General features: G+C 45.5%; 2 protein-coding genes across 9 annotated transcripts in view; one reads left to right on the forward strand and one right to left on the reverse strand.

Annotated features, from left to right (window-relative positions):
* Positions 1-16,992, reverse strand: part of AFTPH (aftiphilin) — an 826,627-nt gene extending 809,635 nt beyond the window's left edge. The window contains exon 1 of one of the 4 annotated variants that reach the window (XM_069608171.1): positions 16,769-16,992. The gene's annotated coding sequence lies outside the window, so the exon portion shown is untranslated. The remainder of the gene's footprint in view (positions 1-16,768) is intronic. The other 3 variants (XM_069608173.1, XM_069608170.1, XM_069608172.1) reach the window with 3 other exon arrangements.
* Positions 16,993-17,404: 412 nt separating this feature from the next.
* The window catches only part of SYS1 (SYS1 golgi trafficking protein), a 49,760-nt gene continuing 48,300 nt past the window's right edge, over positions 17,405-18,864 (forward strand). Inside the window, exon 1 of one of the 5 annotated variants that reach the window (XM_069608177.1) lies at positions 17,405-17,536. The gene's annotated coding sequence lies outside the window, so the exon portion shown is untranslated. Of the gene's footprint in view, positions 17,570-18,864 lie in introns of all 5 variants that reach the window. The other 4 variants (XM_069608178.1, XM_069608176.1, XM_069608174.1 and 1 more) reach the window with 4 other exon arrangements.

Consider the following 18,864-nt stretch of genomic DNA (forward strand, 5'->3'; position numbering starts at 1 on the left):
AAGGTCGTTTTTCAGATTTGAAATTTTAAAGTTCAAAATGACAAGTGCAGCATGCAACTAGAAAATGACAAGTGACAGCTTTACAAATGACAGGTGACAGTTAGGAGACAGTTCTACTTAGATTAAAATAGGATTGAATTATATTATTTTAACTAGGAGATTGGTTCTGCACAGTTTTCTAGGTACTCACACTATATTCTTGAGTGAAATGGGCCTCATCACGGATCTGGTCAGGGTTTTAGACTCGCCTCTGGTCTCTGCACTTCACAGTGATCTGGGTCAGCTCTCTCTGGTTCTCTGGTCTGGGTCTCTAGTTCTGGATAGATTGAAGTCTCTAGTTTGGCTCTCTGGAGGTTTGATGGAGGTAAAGTATGGATTTTTCCGGCAGAGCTTCCAGCGGCAGATGGATTTGAAGGTCCCTATCTGTCCTGTCTGTCTGCTTTTATGTGTTTAGAATGTGGGTGTGTTCTAGCATCACTGACCCTACCTCTCTCTCAGCTTCTAATTGGTCAAACTTCCATTTATCATTTGATTGGCGAAGCTAAGTTGTGTCAGAGTGATGTCATTTTATGGCTTGCAGATAGGACACTCCTCTGTCAGATTGCACATATTCTATATTTGATAATAAAAGACATATTTCACAGTTACACAGTTGCTTGAAATTACATATACATGGTGTGGCTGAATTTAGCCATGTCTCTGTCCAAATCTGCTGTTTCTAAGAGCTTGCATTCAGAAATGGCACATAATTGACTTTTTAACTGATTTTTCACTTTCTGACATTGACCCAACTTTACATACATGTGTGCAGGGAGTATGGACATTAACTGATGAAGTTTCAGATTTTTAACATGCATACATTTAGAGTAATATCCACTTTTCCGCTAACACCCCCCTGAACATGCCACCGGGTCGAAAAACCTCTTAAAATGTGGGCAGAAAAATCACAAGAATTATGGTATCATTTATAAAATTTTCACATGTCTGCTCTATGAGTTATTCATCTTTTTAGAGTTATGTTCTGGCTCCAAAGGGGTGTGGTTTCCTCTCAGCACAAGGTAGAAATACTGGTTTATCCAGTTCCGCCAAGCCAGCTTGCTCTCGCAGGCAGTGCCCCTCCCCTTTCCTCAGGAGGAAGCCACTTTTTACGACCATTTACGACTCCTGCCAATAAAACCTTTGCCTGAGCCAGGACAGGGCTTTGTTCAGAGCTCCTGTAGAGCACAGGTAATTCAATTATCAGATAGATGGCATATCCTTAGTGTGAGCAGCAAAAGGGCAGCTAGGCCTGGGAACACAGCTGTGACTCAAGTTTCACTCCTGATGGGGGTAGTTGCCAGGCAGAATTCAGTTCCTTAAACCAGACTTTCAGCTAACTGTCATGTTTTTTGTTGCTTTTTAAATTAACTTGCAATTTTACACATGCAGCTAGAAGGCTGATTCTAAGTTTAAAACTATGACATTTAAACAGTTACAAAAGGCATGTGACACCAAACATAGGTCACTCATTTAATCTAAACATTTTCGATTTTAGTGTCTTTAAATCCAGTGCAACTTAAACTGCTGCAATCCACAGCTCAGCCAGTCTTGTTATAAACCTTCAAGTCACTTCAGAATATCACTTTACATTGTATCCACCTCTCAGTAAGTCTTTCTTTAGCCTGCTTTGGGTTCATTCAGTTTTACACAAAAAGGTAAAATCTGGTGTGGTTTTAAAATGCCGGCTTTTGGATAGTGGTGAGTACTGGTACTGCACCCATTTTTGAGATTTAAGAAATGAATTCCCCACCATTCTAGGTTGCATTTGGCAATCAGCATTGCCATTCCCAATGGTTTCAGACTACTGTGCGGGTAGGCCAATGGTGGTTTTAAAGCGCTTTGAAGCTAACCGGCGCTACTGTTTTTCCTTTGGCAACTCATTTCCCTCATGGCAACCCGGCCTTTCATTCTCGCACTGGTGGGTGGCAAGTGATGCAACCATTTTGGTGTGCGCACAAACTGCGCAGCTTTCCTGGATTTCGGCGCACATGTGGGTTTTCCGCCATCTTGAATTTTCTAAGCCCACAGCACCAAATGTTGTGGCATGATAGCTTAAACGTGGGTCAGGACACCCAACACCTCTAAGATCCAACTTAGTGTAAATTTGAGCTTCTTTTACTTGGTCCAGCAGTTCCGGGATTAGAGGCAGGGGGCACCGGTTTTTTATTGTCACCTGGTTTAATGCGCGGTAGTCGATACAAGTCCTTAAATCTCCTTCCTTTTTGGGGACGAAAAATAAGGGCGAGGCCGCCAGAGATTTGGATGGACGAATGAAGCCATTAGCCAGGTACTGGTCCAAATATTGTTTTAGGTGAAGATTTTCAAGTTCCGTGAGCGCGTAGATTCTACTGCATGGGATCTGAGCTCCGGGTATTAGGTCGATCTGGCAATCATACGGTCTATGGGGTGGTAAGGTGTTGGCTTGGTCCTTCTGAAAAACATCCTGGAAGTCCAGGTATTCCTGGGGTAGCTGACCTCCCGGACTTGTCACTGTTGCAATTGCCTTGGAATCTTCTGGATAGCAGGTGTGAGCACAATTTGCGAAGGTCAACCTCTTCTCCCGCCAGTCTATACAATGATTATGTGTTTCTAACCACGACATACCCAGAATCACTTAGGGGTGCCTTGATTAAGTCAAACACAATGGTTTCTCAATGTCCGTCTTGGCACAACAGCGTCATCTCCCTCGTCGAGTGCGTTACAGGACCAGAAGAGATCTCTGTTCCATCGACGGTGGTGACTAAATCAGTCGTTGCCTTTGGGCAAAGAGACAGACTCATCCTTGAAGCCAATTCTTGATCCATATAGTTACCTATAGCTCCACTGTCGATGTAAGCTCTGACCGTGTGCATACGAGACGGGTGCTGGGGACTGATGAGGACGATTGGCAAGGCTAGATGTGAGGTCTGGGTACCCTTCTTCTCGCTCGACAAGCGGACCTCTACACTTGCCGGGCTGAGTAGTTTTCCGACTCAGGTTCGGTGCTAACCTTATCAGCAACCTCGACTGCCTACTTGGGTGGTTTCACTGGACAGTCTCGGAGGAAATGGCCTGCTGTGCCGCAATATAGGCACAATTGTTGTTGTCTTCCCTTATCCCTTTCGGACTTAGATAGTGGTCCTCGCACACCTCCAATTTGCATGGGTTCTGATGTGTCTGTAGTCTTGGCGGTGGTATTTTTTGGACGCACAAACACTCGACTCTCAAATCTAGCTTGGTCAGCCTTCCGGTTCTGCAGTCTATGATCTAGTTGTACCACTAAGTCAATGTATTCTGAACAATCTTGAGGGGGGTTGACCACTTGAGCCAAGACATCTTTTAGTTAGCCTCTCAACCCGCGATGAAATAACAGGACCCTTTTTTCCTCCGGCCAACTGGTTTCCACCACTAGTCTGTTAAAAGTCGCAATATAAGTTAACAGGTCCTGGTTCCCTAACGAAGAGAGAGCAGTTCGTTATCCAAAGCTTGGCCTTGGGAGTGCCGAGCAAACATCTTCTCCATATTCTGCTGAAACCCCTGAAAGTCTCGAAGAAGGGGGTCGTCTTGATTCACTAGTGGAATGGACCAATCCGCTGCACTCCCACTGAGGTATTAAAGGACAAAGGCCACCTTTGCTTGATTGTTCGGAAAGGCCCCTGGTCTGCATAGGAAGTGTAGACAGCACTGGTTCATAAAAACCGCAAACCGCTTAGGATCGCCCGCAAAGCGTTCTGGTGGAGCCAAAGGTATGGCTCCCGGAAGGACCACTTGCACTGGATTGGGACTGATCCCGCCTCCCCCATTTTTGGCAACGGCGTGTGGCCAGCCTGAGCTTGGAGTAGTTGTCGGGCCTAATCATCGGTGCGCTCTTTTGCCACAATCAGTTCTCTTCGTAAAGCGTTCGTCTCTTGTCGAGCCGAATGCACCTCTGCTCCGAGTTCTCCCAAAAGCTGGGCTAATTGGTCAGTCTACGAGGTTTCCATGGCACAGAGGTAGAGGTTTGTGTGTAGGCTTCGCGTTCTGTTACGCTCACCTAATCTCCACCGGGGCGCCGAACAGAGCTGGACGATCCGGTGATGAGTGGTGTTTTCTGCTCCTCACTGGCTTCGTCACGAAAGCAGGCTTACCTAGAAAGTTAAATCACAGGTTACCCAACCAGATGGATGAGGGCAACTCCCGCCTCCCGTGGCGTCCTCTTGCACCCCCCACTGCTATAGCTCATCTTTGTGTTATGAATAGCAGGCTCTCCGTCCTCCCACTGTTCGCAGGGGTGCGTAGTAGTTCAAGGATCTAGTTGCTTCACTGATCCTATTAAGTTCCAGACAACTGTGCCTCAATGGTAAGTCTTATTCCAATGGTATGGATAGATTAAGAGTTCAAGTTGTAAAAGTTCACTCTGTACCCTTCTTTACAGGTTTCTTCTTTGTGCTCAAGAAGGAGCGAGGTCCTTTGATAGCTGGCTTCCCTAGGTAAGATTTGCGCCAGTGCTATGCGAAAGTCTTTCCACACGGTATAGTTTTCTGCACAACTAACCTGCTGCTTTTATATTCTGCAGGGGCGGAACCTCCTGGACAAAGGTTGCATGACGAAGTATTGAGAGTCTGAGGATTTGCTGCCTTCAGGTGACAGCGGCCTTGCGCAGGATTATAAATCTAAATGAGGACTTCCCCACCGAGTCCAGGAATCCCCTGCGAGATCCTTTGGGGCCTTTAAGGCCCCCATGGGACCCAACGCCTTAGGCAGGTTGGTCTGTACCTGATGTTTTAGGGTATGGGCCGTGACAAGAGACCTGCGCCGCGACCTCCACTGTGCTATTACTCAGTGTCACACATAGATATTTAAATGTTATTTGCTCGATCTTTGAAGAGTCTAGATACCATTCTAGTTTTTCGTTATTCTTTTTGCACTTTCTCGAAGCATAATATTTTCTTTTTCTCCTTATTTATTTCCAAGTTGTTTTTCTGATATATCTCTCAAGAGCTTAGATTTGACGCTGGAGACCTGCCGCATTTAGATCTATGAGGATTAGATAATCCACATACAGGAGATGCGTCAGTCGGACTCCTCCTGTGCTTAGTGGGAAAGATCTGAAGGAAGACTAATTTGTATTTGTATTTATTATTTATATAGCGCACCAAACCGGTAGATATCTATGCGCTTGTACTTAAGGGATTGGTTACAGTGCTTCAGGTTACAGAAGAGAGGCGCAGACAGTGATTACATCATAGCGGAACATACAGAGGTAAACTATCACACGCAAAGTGCAAAAGAGGATGCAAGGTGAGCAAATACATGGAACCTAACCCATGTTGCAGGGCAGCCGCGGCACATAAATGCAAAAGTCAGATATAGTGGCAAATGCACGGAGCCTACCCCATGTTTTAGGGGCACGCACAGCATCACAGGCGACCAGGGAAGGTGGGAAGCATACCTGTAGCAGACAGGGGCCTTTGGAGTGGGCCTTGAGGAGGGCCGGCAAAGCCTGCCACCTTTTCCCATAGGCTGGGATGACTGAAAGCCAGGTCAATCAGGAGCAACAACACGAGGAAGAACAAAGGCACCAGGCTCTCCGGTGCGGGCGGCATGATGGAATGGCCAGGCATTAGCAGTGCAAATGCAATGTAACAAAGCAGAAGGCAATTTTCATCAGATCAAACAAGTTATTAAAAAGGTGCAGCGGGTTCTCCGCAGCGCGATGATTTAAGGGTCTAATGGTAAATCAAGTCGAAAACTTGCGCTTGATCGCGCTTTCCTGAAGTAAGCCCCCATGGCTTACCTTCATTGCAGGTGGCGAGTGCGGCATCCTCCAGACTGCCGATGGAGTGCGGAGGGTAGCAGGGCCACCAGGATCCTGCTGGATGATGTCAAAATGCAGACGGCACACAAGTGGAGGTTGTCCTTTTAAGTCTGTAAGGTAGCAATTAAACAGGGAAGGCACAAGAGGACATCCTTGCTGAACACCTCTAGCTGTTAATATATCAGATGACAAAGTGCATGTCCTGTTTAAACGTACTCTAACTAATGTACCAGAGTGGAGGGCAATTATAGGATCCAAGGTTGGCCTCAGGCAGTCTTGATGACTTAACTTTTTGCCATCATTGTTCAAGGTCCATCTAGTCAAATGCCTGAACGAGGTATACAAAGGCCATTAAGATTCTTTGTTTGCCTTCAGCAACTCTCCTCTTTAGGATACTCGGGAGAAAAATATTCACTGTGCCGATCTAGTTTACGAACCCCGTTTCAAAGGGGTTGTTGCAATCCTCTTTCGGGGTTCACTCATGGATTCTCTGCAGCAATAGAGAGCCAACATTCCCAATCACATCAAGCAATGTAATAGGTCCAGAGCTTCTCAGGTTTTCCTTTTTAAAGATGGAAACAACTGTTGCCGTTTTCCAAGAGCTGGGGATCACATGGCTTTTGGTGATGTTTTTAATCGCTTTATGTATAAAAAGTGCCCATTCCTCCCAATTTTCCTTGAGGACTACATTAGTTAGTACATCGAGAGCCCCAGGCGCTGACGGGCTAAGACTCTGTAATTTTCATCGAATATTGTTAATCTTGTTCGGTATTTCCCATGGAATATTAGTAGACGCCACCGGAGTTGACAGAGATGAAAAATGCTCTATTCAAATCTTTTCCGAGACGTTATTTTGTTGGGCATCAATCTCATTTGATCCAGATTTTTTTTTTTTAACCAGAGTTCAGAATCTTCAGATTTTTTACCCGCAAGAGGACTCAACATATTTTCAGAGTCGTTTCAATTTAATTCCTGTTGGTAACCGGTAAACCAGGTTCTATATTTCTTTGCTGCAATCTTTGCTTTTTCTGCATCCTCGTAAGACTGTTTTTATAGCATGTCGTCTTCTCATTTCTCTTCACCACCAACGCATCAAACATAAGGATTTATTTTCCTGATCCTTATTCGTTCCTTTTTTTGTGTTTGATAACATTCCAAGAGAGGCGTATAGTCAACTAGGGGGTGCTTTGATGTCTTACTGCTCATTTCTCATGTATTATCATATGTTTGCCCACATTTTTTCATAGCGAACTTAGTTAAGTCTCTGTGGATATGGGGATATTTGCAGTTCAAACAGCTGTCAGAATCCCTGCTCAACCTTAATTACTTGGCTTATAAAGTGTATCCAAACTGATCCACAAAGTGAGGTCTTACAATAAATACAAGAGTGTAATTCCTGACAATTTGAAGTAGTTAGGACCATGTACAGGAAAAGAAATTAGTTATTTACAAATACACATTTTGTAGTGGGATACATTCTTAAAAACGCCTCAAGACAAACTGATACGGAAGGGTATTCTTAACACTAATAGATGCAAACAATGCGCAATGTCAGTAAGATAAGTGTTGAAACTGTAAAACGAAAAAGAGGGTTATATAGAGTTACACGATTTTTTCAACTGTGCATAGGTGAGACATTTTTGGGGTGAGTGTAGATAGGTTGGCACAGTTCAGAGATGTAATGCTCCCGTTATAACATGTGATGCCCTCTTTATAGACGATTAAGATAAGCTGTTAAAGCCAATAAAGCAATAGTTGCAGACAAGATAATGTTCTACATAGTCCACGTTGACATTTTGGTTACCCAGACATTAGTCTCAATCTGCTGTGCCAATATCAAAGGTCTGGGTAAACAAAATGTCAAATTAGAAGTTTAAACTGAAAGGCTGAAAATAATAGAAAGAAAAAAAAGGGGGGAATCCGAGATACATTTGTTGGAAATCTGATAAAAGTATTGCACTCTGGGCTTCATAAAGGTGCCAGATGGTGTTTTTATTTTCATATTTGGAATTATTTGTGAAATTTACACCCACGTATGTTTTCAGAAAATGTGAGTCATGAATTGTTTATTGCGACTCCTATAATAGAAAAAAGCAAAAGGAACATTGTTATAAAGCAACGGTTGTACCACTGCACACCCTGCTTTAGCATGAACGCAAATTTCACTTTCATCTGCTCGCACGTCAGACTACCATGCCCCAATGTTTCCACTGGTGATTGCTCTTCTGCTTTATCACACCCAGACATATTCCATCTAGGGTGACCAGAGGTTTTGATGGGAAATTCCATTGTTCAACATTGTGTACCCTTGTCCCAACAAGCTTCTGAAAAATAGTCAAAGTGTCCCACGCTTTAGAATAGGCCCTAAAACTAGCCCCTTAGAGCACTTATGTGCTAAAGGTGTAGCGTGAGTTAGGATACAGATGTCAGGAAAGCCTGCTGTGAACTTAATCACTTCTTACTGCTGCCATAAAATTAGAAGACGCAACAAAAAAAGAAAGAACAAAGCAAAGTGTGCAAAACCGAAGTGAGGAAACTAGAACATAGTGAGGAGACATTATGGAGAGAAATGCATTGAAGTGACAAACATGTACCGACAGCACCTCGAAATTGTTTGAAGTGTGCAACACCACAATTTATCATTATTATACCGAAGACTCCACAGAAAAACATCAAAATTCCATGAAAACACTTACAAAAGTGATCCAGTCCTGAACGTCCAATGCCTACCTCAAATTGAACTACACAGACTGTTCCTGTTCCTTAGCAAAACCCAACACTCCCATATCCAGAACCTGGTGGATGCCATGAATCTCAAGGGCTTCACCACATAGCGGACATCAAGCGCCATTTTGCTGGGGTGCCATGTAGACCGGCACACTTCTAAAAATTAAAAAACACAATACACACAGACATGGGAACAACTACCCCCCACAACCCCACCCACTCACCCCCTTTGTGGAATATCATGACCTACCTGCCAGACACCAGCTTCGGATCCACCATATAAGCCCTGGTGCTACATCACTTGGACAAAGTACATCCCTGCTCACTGAACTACACAGCACCCCCTCTATCAATGCCTGCCTCAGCAGTCACCATAAATAGAACACCCCTACACTAACTTCAAAGGGTACACCTACAAGCACATATAACTTTTAAAAAAACGTTTCATCATCATATAAAAAGCAGTCATCATAGACTGCCTCCCACATGGAAGACAAAATCACCATTGCAGTCAACACATCACCATAACCTTGCTCAGATAAAAGGAGCATAACAAAAAAGAAATAACAGGGAAATGTCATTCTGTCTACACCCGAACTCTGAACCCTATAACCGTCAACATCACTCACCCCCATGCAATTGAGAAAATACAAAAATGAAGACCAATTGCTTCAAGTTGCACCTTTTTCAAGTATCACAAGTTACCTGCCACCACCCACCTTTGAATCAACTAAGCACAGTATTCCTCCAAACATGGGCAGAGCCAACTTCAAATTTTGGGTGCTAGAAAACCATTTTTTAAAAGCGGGTCAGAGGCTAGGCAATCAGTGATCACCCAATGTTGTTCCAAGTTCCTGCATGGCAGCCTGCTTTGTGTACTCAGGCCTCAGAATATATTAAACTGCCTCACTGCTCCCAAATGAGCGGAGGAAAAATAAACGTAAGCACAAGTGTCAGCGTTGGTTTACTTATGATGGGAATCAAGCAGTTCACCTTGTCGGGGTGATGAGGCAACTGCAGATCTTCGCAGTTCTTGCAAACCTATTAGTTTCTCACAAGGAACTGCTGGATTCACAGATTGCTGCAGCCGGTGCATTAACCCATTGAGTAGTCTCAGCCCTACAGAGAAGGGGTGTATCGGCCACTTTTACTCACTAAAAATAGGCGAATAATCCTAAAAAATAAATAGGAACCCGACACAAGAGCATGCCCCATGCTTTAATCTACACAGCTGCATGTACCAGTAGTGCACGCTGTAACATAGGAAGAAACTATTGTTACTGCCCGATTAGAAGAAGTAAGCGTGTGCATTTTAACGTACATGAATAACGAGGTGCAAAGAACTAATATAAGAATATTTTCGTTTTCCAGCTAAAACATTTTCATCGGCTTACTAGCAGGTGTACCCATGCTTTGCACAGTAATTCCTACTTCATTTCTAGTTTGAAGTTTATTTAATGAACTAAACCAATGCTTCTTTGTAGACAATATTGCTAGTCTTTCCTTGAGGAGCTAGTGTGAAAAAATGCACTTCATTTCCAACTCTGGAGCAAGCCACATAAAGCCAACCATGAAAAAAGCATGACTCCCGTAAACCAGTTCCAGCTACTTTGAGTAGGAGCGCTGAGACTGTGCAGCAACATTATTGGTGTCTCGATCCACAGCCGAGGCAGCAGCGACTTCAACATAAGTGTTGTATGTTTAGGGCTGAAGCGTGCAAGCTTGAAGTGCTGTACCCATACCTGTACAGCTGAACCATGTAAGCTTTGTACTGTTGAGATGGCATACATTCAACAATTTCAGTGGGTAATGAAGTTTCTGTAGTTATGAGAGAATTGCCACGATGTGATGGACATAATCGACACTCTCATTCCTGATGGCTACAAGATCCTCTCAGAACCCAGAACTAACCGTCCCGGTGGGGTGGTATCCTTGATTCTCCCAGATTGGATCCCTGCTTCTGTCATTCCTACGCAGGACTACTCCTTTGAATGCCTGGTCTGCAGGCACTCCATCTCTCATGGCCTCTCTCTCACTGTGGCCACTATCTACAGGCTGCCTGGCCAGGTCGCCCTCTTCCTCTCTGGGTGGGCTGCGTTTTTTCCTCCCTCCCTCTGCCTCTACCTCTCAACTTCTCCTCAGAGACCTGAGCATCTACCAGGATGCCACCAACCCCTCTTCGGGGCTCTTTTGCAATCTCTGCCACTCTCTCTCTCTCTCTATTCTTCCCTCTGGCCCGACTCACTCTGCAGGGCACACCCTGGATGTTCTGATCTCCTCAGACCTCCGCCTCTCTAAGCCTATCATCAATCCCCTCTCAGAGTGACCACTTCCTCCTCTACTCCCGCCTCTCGCTCTACCCCTCTGGTCGAGCCGTTCCTAGCACCGCCACCTACCTTCTCGGTGATCTGACCCATGAAGCGTGTGTCGGTGGAGGCTTTTGCCGCTACTTTCTCTCCTCCTCCTACACCTTTGGAGGACTCTCACTCGACACAGCCCGGTCTAACCTTCACCTCTCCCATCTCCAACACTGTCCTTGCCCCTGTCATGAGGATCCACTTGAAGCCCACTTCCAAGTGCAACTCTTGGCACGATTCCAACCTCGCCACCCTTAAACGCAGGTGTAGGGCATCAGGCGCACCCTCTGACAAACTGGCCTGCCGACTGCTCCAAAGGCAGTACAGACTCTCTGCAGTACAGCGCTTTGAAACACATTGTGTATAGGCGCTATACAAATAAACAATCAATCAATCCTCTCTAAGAGCCTACATCCAAGGTCACGTCTCTGCAGCATCTAACAACTCGGTCGAACTCTTTGAAATCTGCAAGGAGCTGACCAATGCTGCTGCAGTCTCTACCTCGCCTGCTCCCTGCCAGGCCCTCTGCACGGCCCTGGCTTCTCATTTCACCATTAAAACTCAGGCTATCATGTACACTCTCCCTACCTCCTCTTGCTCCTCCTCTGCCACCACTGCCCTGTTCGGCCGCTTCCCCTCCTCCTTTCTCCTGCTCACCCCGGCGATGTTTCTAGACAGGTCTGATCTATGAAAGTCTTGCCAAAGCAGGTTCTCCCCTGCTCACCCAGAACCATCAAGGACCACATCAACACTCTGGCTCAGGCCTTAGCCGATTTCTGTAATCACTCCTTTGCCACTGGAACCTCCCCCTCCCCTCTTAAGCACTGCCTTGTGCACCCCCCCCTTAAGAAGCCTTCTGCCGATCCTTCCTCTCTGGCTCTCGCCCAATCTCCATCACTCTTTTCCTGGGCAAACTCCTGGAAAAGGTGGCAATCTCCCAGCTTATCTGCATACTGAATCTGTTGGTTGTCTCCGCGACCACCAGGCTGGCTTAAGAGCTGCAAGCAGCACAGAAATGTGTGCTCTAATCTTGACTCTAATCTTCCACCTTTCCTCATTATCCTCAATCTATCCTCTGCTTTGACACTGTCAACCATGCCATCCTTCTAAATCGCCTCCGTGACAACCTGGTCATCACTGGTCAGGCCCTGTCCTGGTTGACCACCTTTCTCACTGGGGTCTTTCCTCGCTTCTATCTGTCTCTCTACTTGTGGTGTTCGCCAGAGGCCTAACCTTTCTCCCTGGCTTTTCAACCACTACCTGGCCCCTCTGGCCCACTGCATCGCTACATTCTGTTATAACTTTGTGTTATGCAGGTGACACCCAGCTCTCCTTCAGGCTCCCCTCAGCCACCTCTGCTCCTTCTCTTATACCAGATTGTCTGGTCGAAATTCAGGAATGGTATGCTGCAAATGATCTCTGCCTTAATGCCAGCAAGACCGAGATCCTCCTCATTGAGACACCTTCTCACTCCTTTCTCCTCTCTCTCTCTCTCTCTCTCTCTCTCTGGCTGCCCACCCTGGGCCCTGCTCCTTCCTGTGTGGATAAGAACCTTGTATCATCTTCGACTTCACCCTCTCCTCTCATCCGACGTCTCCAAAAGTCACACTTTCATCTGCACCTCCTCAGAGGTATTCTGCCTTTTCTCACTTTCCCCCAGATGCTCACTGTCTCTAGAGCCCTGGTTCTCTCTCCAGGCTGGACTATTCCAACATCCTTTTTCTAAATCTGCCTGTCTACTCTTCGACCTTTAAAACTCATCCAGAACAGGACTGCAAGACTTGTCCTTGGCCTCAACCCCAGGGATCGTATCTCTCCAGCTCTGAAATCTCTGCACTGGCTCCTTTTGGCTGCAAGGATCAAATAAATTCAAGAACCCTGCCATCGTCCACAAGGCTTTCTGGGACCTGGGAACACACTACCTCCAACGTTCTTTTCCTAAACATCTTCCTTCTCGAGCCCTCCGCTCATCCACCTCCAATTCTCTGATGGTCAGACGCTTTTCCAAGCAGAGAATTGGGGGAAGATCCCTTTCCTCGACTGTTGCCTGCCCCTGGAACAGCCTCCCTGCCTCTCTCAAACTTGAGTAGAATCACCTCTAGTTCCGGAAGCAACACAAGACGCTTCCGCTTTGTCTCTTCCTTTCCCCTGCTAATGTCCCTGATAGCTCTGAACACTGGTCACCGGGCCACCCCTGAACTCGGGCCCATGCTCCTGCATGTCCAGTTGCCATTGCACTGCCTCTGGGCTCCCTCATCACTTAAGGGTCTGCATCTGTGACCCTACAGTGTCTTCACTTTGCACTTAAGAGCCACCCTCTCGCAGCACTTATTGAGTCACTTGCACTTCTCCTCACCCGCAACCCCCCTTGGCACTTTTCCCCACACTTGTGCGATGTGAATGACAAGGCCTAGTAAGATCGTTGTTTGTCCTTTTTCCCCCCCCCTCGCGCCTAGAAACACTTGCGTACAGGCGCGTTACAAAAGGACATAAAATATCATAGCGAACACTACTTAAGAGACATGCACTGTTTCCCCGTCACGCACATTACTACAAAAGGGAGTGCCGCTAATGTCAGCTAGAATGTTGATAGCGTGGAAAGTTTATAAACAATGAACTGCTGAACTTTAGAATCAATGAACTTAGAACAGCATGAAGAGCCGTATTGTAGACCGCTAAAAAAAAAAAATAAATAAAAACAAAGTTTATTTTATACTTGTTATATTGTCCACAGTGTGGAACCTACCGACATGCCAAATTTCAGGTTTGTAGCATGTTGGGAAGTGTGCTGAACATTTCCAACAGACAGACACACATCTGACAAATGCCCCATATAGGGATTAAATACTCCCATTGGAAATTGGACTTACATTTGTACTCCCATAAAAAAAAAATTATAATTGTACACACAACTTTTAAAAAATAGGGAGTACAATACTCCCACCTGCTCACCCCATCTGGAGCACTGAATAGTCTTATCAGGATTCAGACATGAAACACGCAAGTTATTACACAGACGCACACAATAAACTGGTCTTCCTCAGAGGGCAATATTTCGCCCTTACCGTTTGCACAAAACATCCATCTTGCACCGCAATTTTGAGAATGTTTAGCATCACCAAATAGGTTTGCTAATCGTTGCGAGCTGTGTTCCATCTAAAAGTGAAGTTAAAGGGATGGTCTAGTAAAAATTTTTATTTAAAAAATAGATAGGCCACATAAAAAAAAAATACTAGCATTCTCCGTTTTAAAAATTCCTATGTAAAATTTTGAGCTATTCAAGCTCAAAATTCAAAAAAGCAAGCACAGGGGCGCAGCCATTTTGTGAAATGGAGGCCCTCCTGTGCTGGCTTTTGCGGCACTAATGAAGGAAAAGCCAGCCAGCTGTAGTAAACAAAGGCTACCGCTGGGTGGCTTTCCCCTTCATTAGTGCTGTAGGCGGAGGACGGGGACCGGAGACCAGAGCAGGAAAGCTGCAGCTGAATCTCGGTAAGTGCTATTTATTTTTTTTTACAAAAAATAAGCACTAGCTGCGGTTTTTTTCTAAGTTTTCCGGGCTGGAGGAGCCCGCAAAACTTAGAAATAAAACCGCAGCTTTAAAAACGTATTTATGTTTGCGGTCGCTTGAAGCGACCGCAAATATAAATACAACGTTATTGTGTTGGAAAACGCTGCGGTTTTTCTTTCCAAGTTTCTCAGGCTCAACTCGGAAAGAAAAACCGCAGCGTTTCCCAACACAACCGCGTGTGTTTCTGCCTGCTGTGGCTATCACTTTGGGTCTCCGGTGCTCCAAGGGGAGCACCGGAGACCCAAAGTGAAAGCCACAGCAGGCAGAAACACACGCGGTTATGTTTACATGCCGCATAGTGTTTCTACCTGCAGCTGATTTCCCATTTGGGGCTCTCGGGCTCCCCATGGGGAGCCCGAGAGACCCAAATGGGAAATGCTAAATGCTGCGTTGTCTGCCTAAATCTGCTTTCCAATTTGGGGCTCTCGGGCTCCCCGTGGAAAAGCAGATTCAGGCAGAAACAATGCTGTCGTTTTCCGCAATGCCGCATTGTTTCTGCCTGAATCTGCTTTACCATTTGGGGCTCTCGGGCTCCCCGAGAGCCTCAAATGGTAAAGCAGATTCAGGCAGACAACGCGGTTGTGTTGGGAAACGCTGCGGTTTTTCTTTCCAAGTTTCTCAGGCTCCTCCGAGCTTCAAAAGCGACCGCAAACATAAATACAACATTTTTAAAGCTGCGGTTTTATTTCTAAGTTTTCCGGGCTCCTCCAGCCTGGAAAACTTAGAAAAAAAAACGCAGCTAGTGCTTATTTTTTGTAAAATAAATAGCACTTACCGAGATTCAGCTGCAGCTTTCCTGCTCTGGTCTCCGGTCCCCGTCCTCCGCCTACAGCACTAATGAAGGGAAAGCCACCCAGCGGTAGCCTTTGTTTACTACAGCTGGCTGGATTTTCCTTCATTAGTGCCGCAAAAGCAAAAGCCAGCACAGGAGGGCCTCCATTTCACAAAATGGCTGCGCCCCTGTGCTTGCTTTTTCGAATTTTGAGCTTGAATAGCTCAAAATTTTACATAGGAAGTTTTAAAATGGAGAATGCTAGCATTTTTTTTTATGTGGCCTATCTATTTTTTAAATAAAAATTTTTACTAGACCATCCCTTTAAGCAATTAAGTCTTTGGCTTCATCCTAGAGGGAAATGGGTATGGGATGGATTCTGTCCTCTGCCACTAAACAAATGTTGATGCTATTAAACGATTGCTTAAAACAACATGTGCTCTCACAGGTGTGAGGTTTGACAGGTTCTTGCTTTAGCGCCCCTTTCCCCTTCTGACTGCAACTGTTTTTATTTTTAGCATCCCCAAGACCGTGCTGGTTCCGCCGCTGCCTTATAACGACCAGAAGTTAGGTAATGCAATAAATAAATGGTAAAAAAAAAAAAAAATATATATATATATATATATATATATATATATATATATATATATATATATATATATATATATATATATATATATATATACACACACACACACACACAACTCTGTTACAGAGCATTCCTCGCTGGGGGCTCAGCCGGTCTGGTCTGTCATACAGTTTTGATCGTTCAGCCTTTTATTTCTATTCCGTTGACCAATTCTGAAAACGTGGACACAATCGTATCTATTCGTAACCGGATTAAACCATCAAGCGTCGCATAAGAAGCAACAAAAATGTGACCCTGTGGAGTAATAACTGGTGTCCTGTTCGATTTCTCCGTTTAACAGGTTTAGAGGTGCGGGGGGGGGGGGCAAGCTCGCATGCAACCCTGGGATTACCTTTTAATTGAAAAATAAACATAGTCACCTCAGAGCTTTTAAAGACCAATTAAGTGTTAGTGTTTTACACAGCGCTAACATTCAGTTCACTGAGAAATATGTCGATTAGTATGCATGCTTGCTCAAGGCCCCAACCTCTACTTATCTTCAATGGTGAGCTGGCACCAACTGTAGCTAGGAACCTCCAATGTCAACAACGAATACAGGCATTACCCAGAGGTAACGAGAGAACATACCGCGAGCACGGAGAAACTATCACCAGCCACCTGAGGGAAACGAACTGGAGAGCGAACATGCCCGACGTGGGGGTCAGGGGCAGCGATAGTGGCTGCAGGCGGTCAGAGGAGAGGCGGTATACTGTCACCCAAACACCTCTGTCCTCTCAGTAATTCACATCACACAAGACTAAAACCCTGTCCCTTGCCCCTCGGTTTCCAAGGCAAACACCTGCAGCCCTTACCTAACCTCACTTAAGAGCAAGCAACTCCAAGCATGAATCCCTAAGGATTTCCCCAAGGAGAGGTTCTCGTTCACTACACCGGCTCTCACCTGGCACTGTCAACTTTCCTCCGCCTCCGCCGCTCCGGGGCCGGGTGCGCATCGCGGGCCCTTTTAGATACACTCTACAGCTGCATCCGGACACTCTGTGCGTCACGGAGTGAGCTGGGAGTTACGCGCGGGGTGGGTGTGGAGGCGGGGAGGTGTTCTCGCGCCCGGCACCTTCCTCCTACAGCTTCCCTGTCCGCTTATCCCATCGGCCGCAGCGGCGCTGTCACCTGCGCCGCATCACTTCCGGCAACGCTGGCAGTGGAGACAAGACACTACACACACGGAACTGCGCATCTTCTATGGGTATTATCACTGACACTTCGGAGTTGCCAATACCTCATCGATCGACAATCTAATCAAATAAACTGATAAAGTTGGTAGGTGTTGCCTGACTCCTACATGGCTGCCAAACAGTGTACGGTTTACGCCATGCGCACTTGATGTTTGCAATCTAGACTGCTGTAAAAAGGAGAAGCTGACATATCTCCCGGACAATAAGGAGTCCGTCTTCGAGTTTGCTGGATTTAGCATTAATGCCCAACCCTCCAGAACGGGCTAACTTTTGATTGGATCGCTAGGAACGTCTTATCCAGTCAACGATTGAGTAGGTTGTGTACGTCTGTGCTGTTGCGCGAACACGTCATTTCCTTCGGCAGGTGGACCGTGCCTTTGGTTGTGGCTTGTGGAACTATCGGGTTGTACAAGATGTGGGACCCGGCCTGAAACGAGTAACATACTCCAAGATATTCGTAACCAGCAAAGATCAAGGTCTGAACTTTGTGTATTTAGCCCATCTTCCAGGTGAGAACAATAGCTGTATAGGGAGTTTGCTGGTTCGTGGAATGGGCGGACTCTCCTGAGTGTCTCAGGGTTGCCTTTAAAAAAGGAGTCCACTTCTGTGTGTGCCCAAACACCTTCGCTCCACATCCCTCAAGCGCTAGTGACAAACATCTACTTCATAAACGATGGCCTGTCATTTGTAGGGGAGTCGATTTTTTAGGCTGCACTACTGCTCTGCCGTAAACTGTTTCTATCTGCAGGGTACACTGCAAACCATATACCCGGCCCTCAAAATAACTTCAGAGGGTCGGTATGTAGGCCACTGTGCCAGCAATTCCTGTTCAGCACGCTCATTGTCCTGTCAGCGGGACACCCTACCCGTTCCGAACGGGCGTGGTGTCCAGCTGCCAGGACAATGTCCCAAGAAGCTCCGTGCAGCAGAGGGGCTCTCACAGTGCTCTGTGTCAACAGAGCATTTCAATGTGAGCCATTAGGCACTGTTGGCAGTTGGTGGAGGTGGACTATTGGTCAGGACTTTTGTCCCTTTAGAAATGGGAATGGGAGGAAGTGATCAGAAGTGAGAAGTATACATAATGCGGCATGCTTTATGAAATAATAACTATGGCTTTAAAACCCAAGGGGCATTTGTTAAACTCATATTAACATAATTATATTGCTGTGTATATCGTTTATAGTTAGTTTATTATGGCAGGCTACTTTATTATGTAATGCGGTTTGCTTCCAGGGCATTGCTATAAATGAAGTATTATTTAAGCACATGAAATGCAAAGCAAAACTGTAATATCTGTATTGAGGTAACTCATGATGCTGTGTCTCCCTTTAAGCTTCTGCAAGTACCTTTTTTCGGCAGCACTTTCCAAGGCAGCAGAGTTCTTTGCTTGCGCACCTATTTTTGTAGAAATAAAACTTGTTATCCTTGCAAGAGATTCTTGGGTCTTTTGCGCTAGCTGGTTGTATTTTATCTCGTGTGAGTGTTTAGGGGCGTGCCTTCACAACATAGAAATAAAACATAACATGAGGTCTTCCACTCAATACTATACTCTTAAACATACCATCACTTAAGCTCAACAGTATCCACACTAAATGTGGCATACTTCTAAAACTTAAGTTGGAGAGCCCTAAACATAGCCCACATTATAAAATTGGCACCTAAAAGTCCATGCGCTAAAGTGTGCTAGTCATAAAAATAAAATCCAAACTGCGAAAGAAATGTACCCTTGTAATGACTACAGAGTTGCTCCATATATAGTAATATTGCAATTTAGGTATTTTGCGCCCCAAAGTTATTTGCCACT

This window comes from Ambystoma mexicanum, chromosome 4q (genome assembly GCF_040938575.1).
Source record: "Ambystoma mexicanum isolate Mex_15411 chromosome 4q, UKY_AmexF1_1, whole genome shotgun sequence".
Lineage (NCBI taxonomy): Eukaryota > Metazoa > Chordata > Amphibia > Caudata > Ambystomatidae > Ambystoma > Ambystoma mexicanum.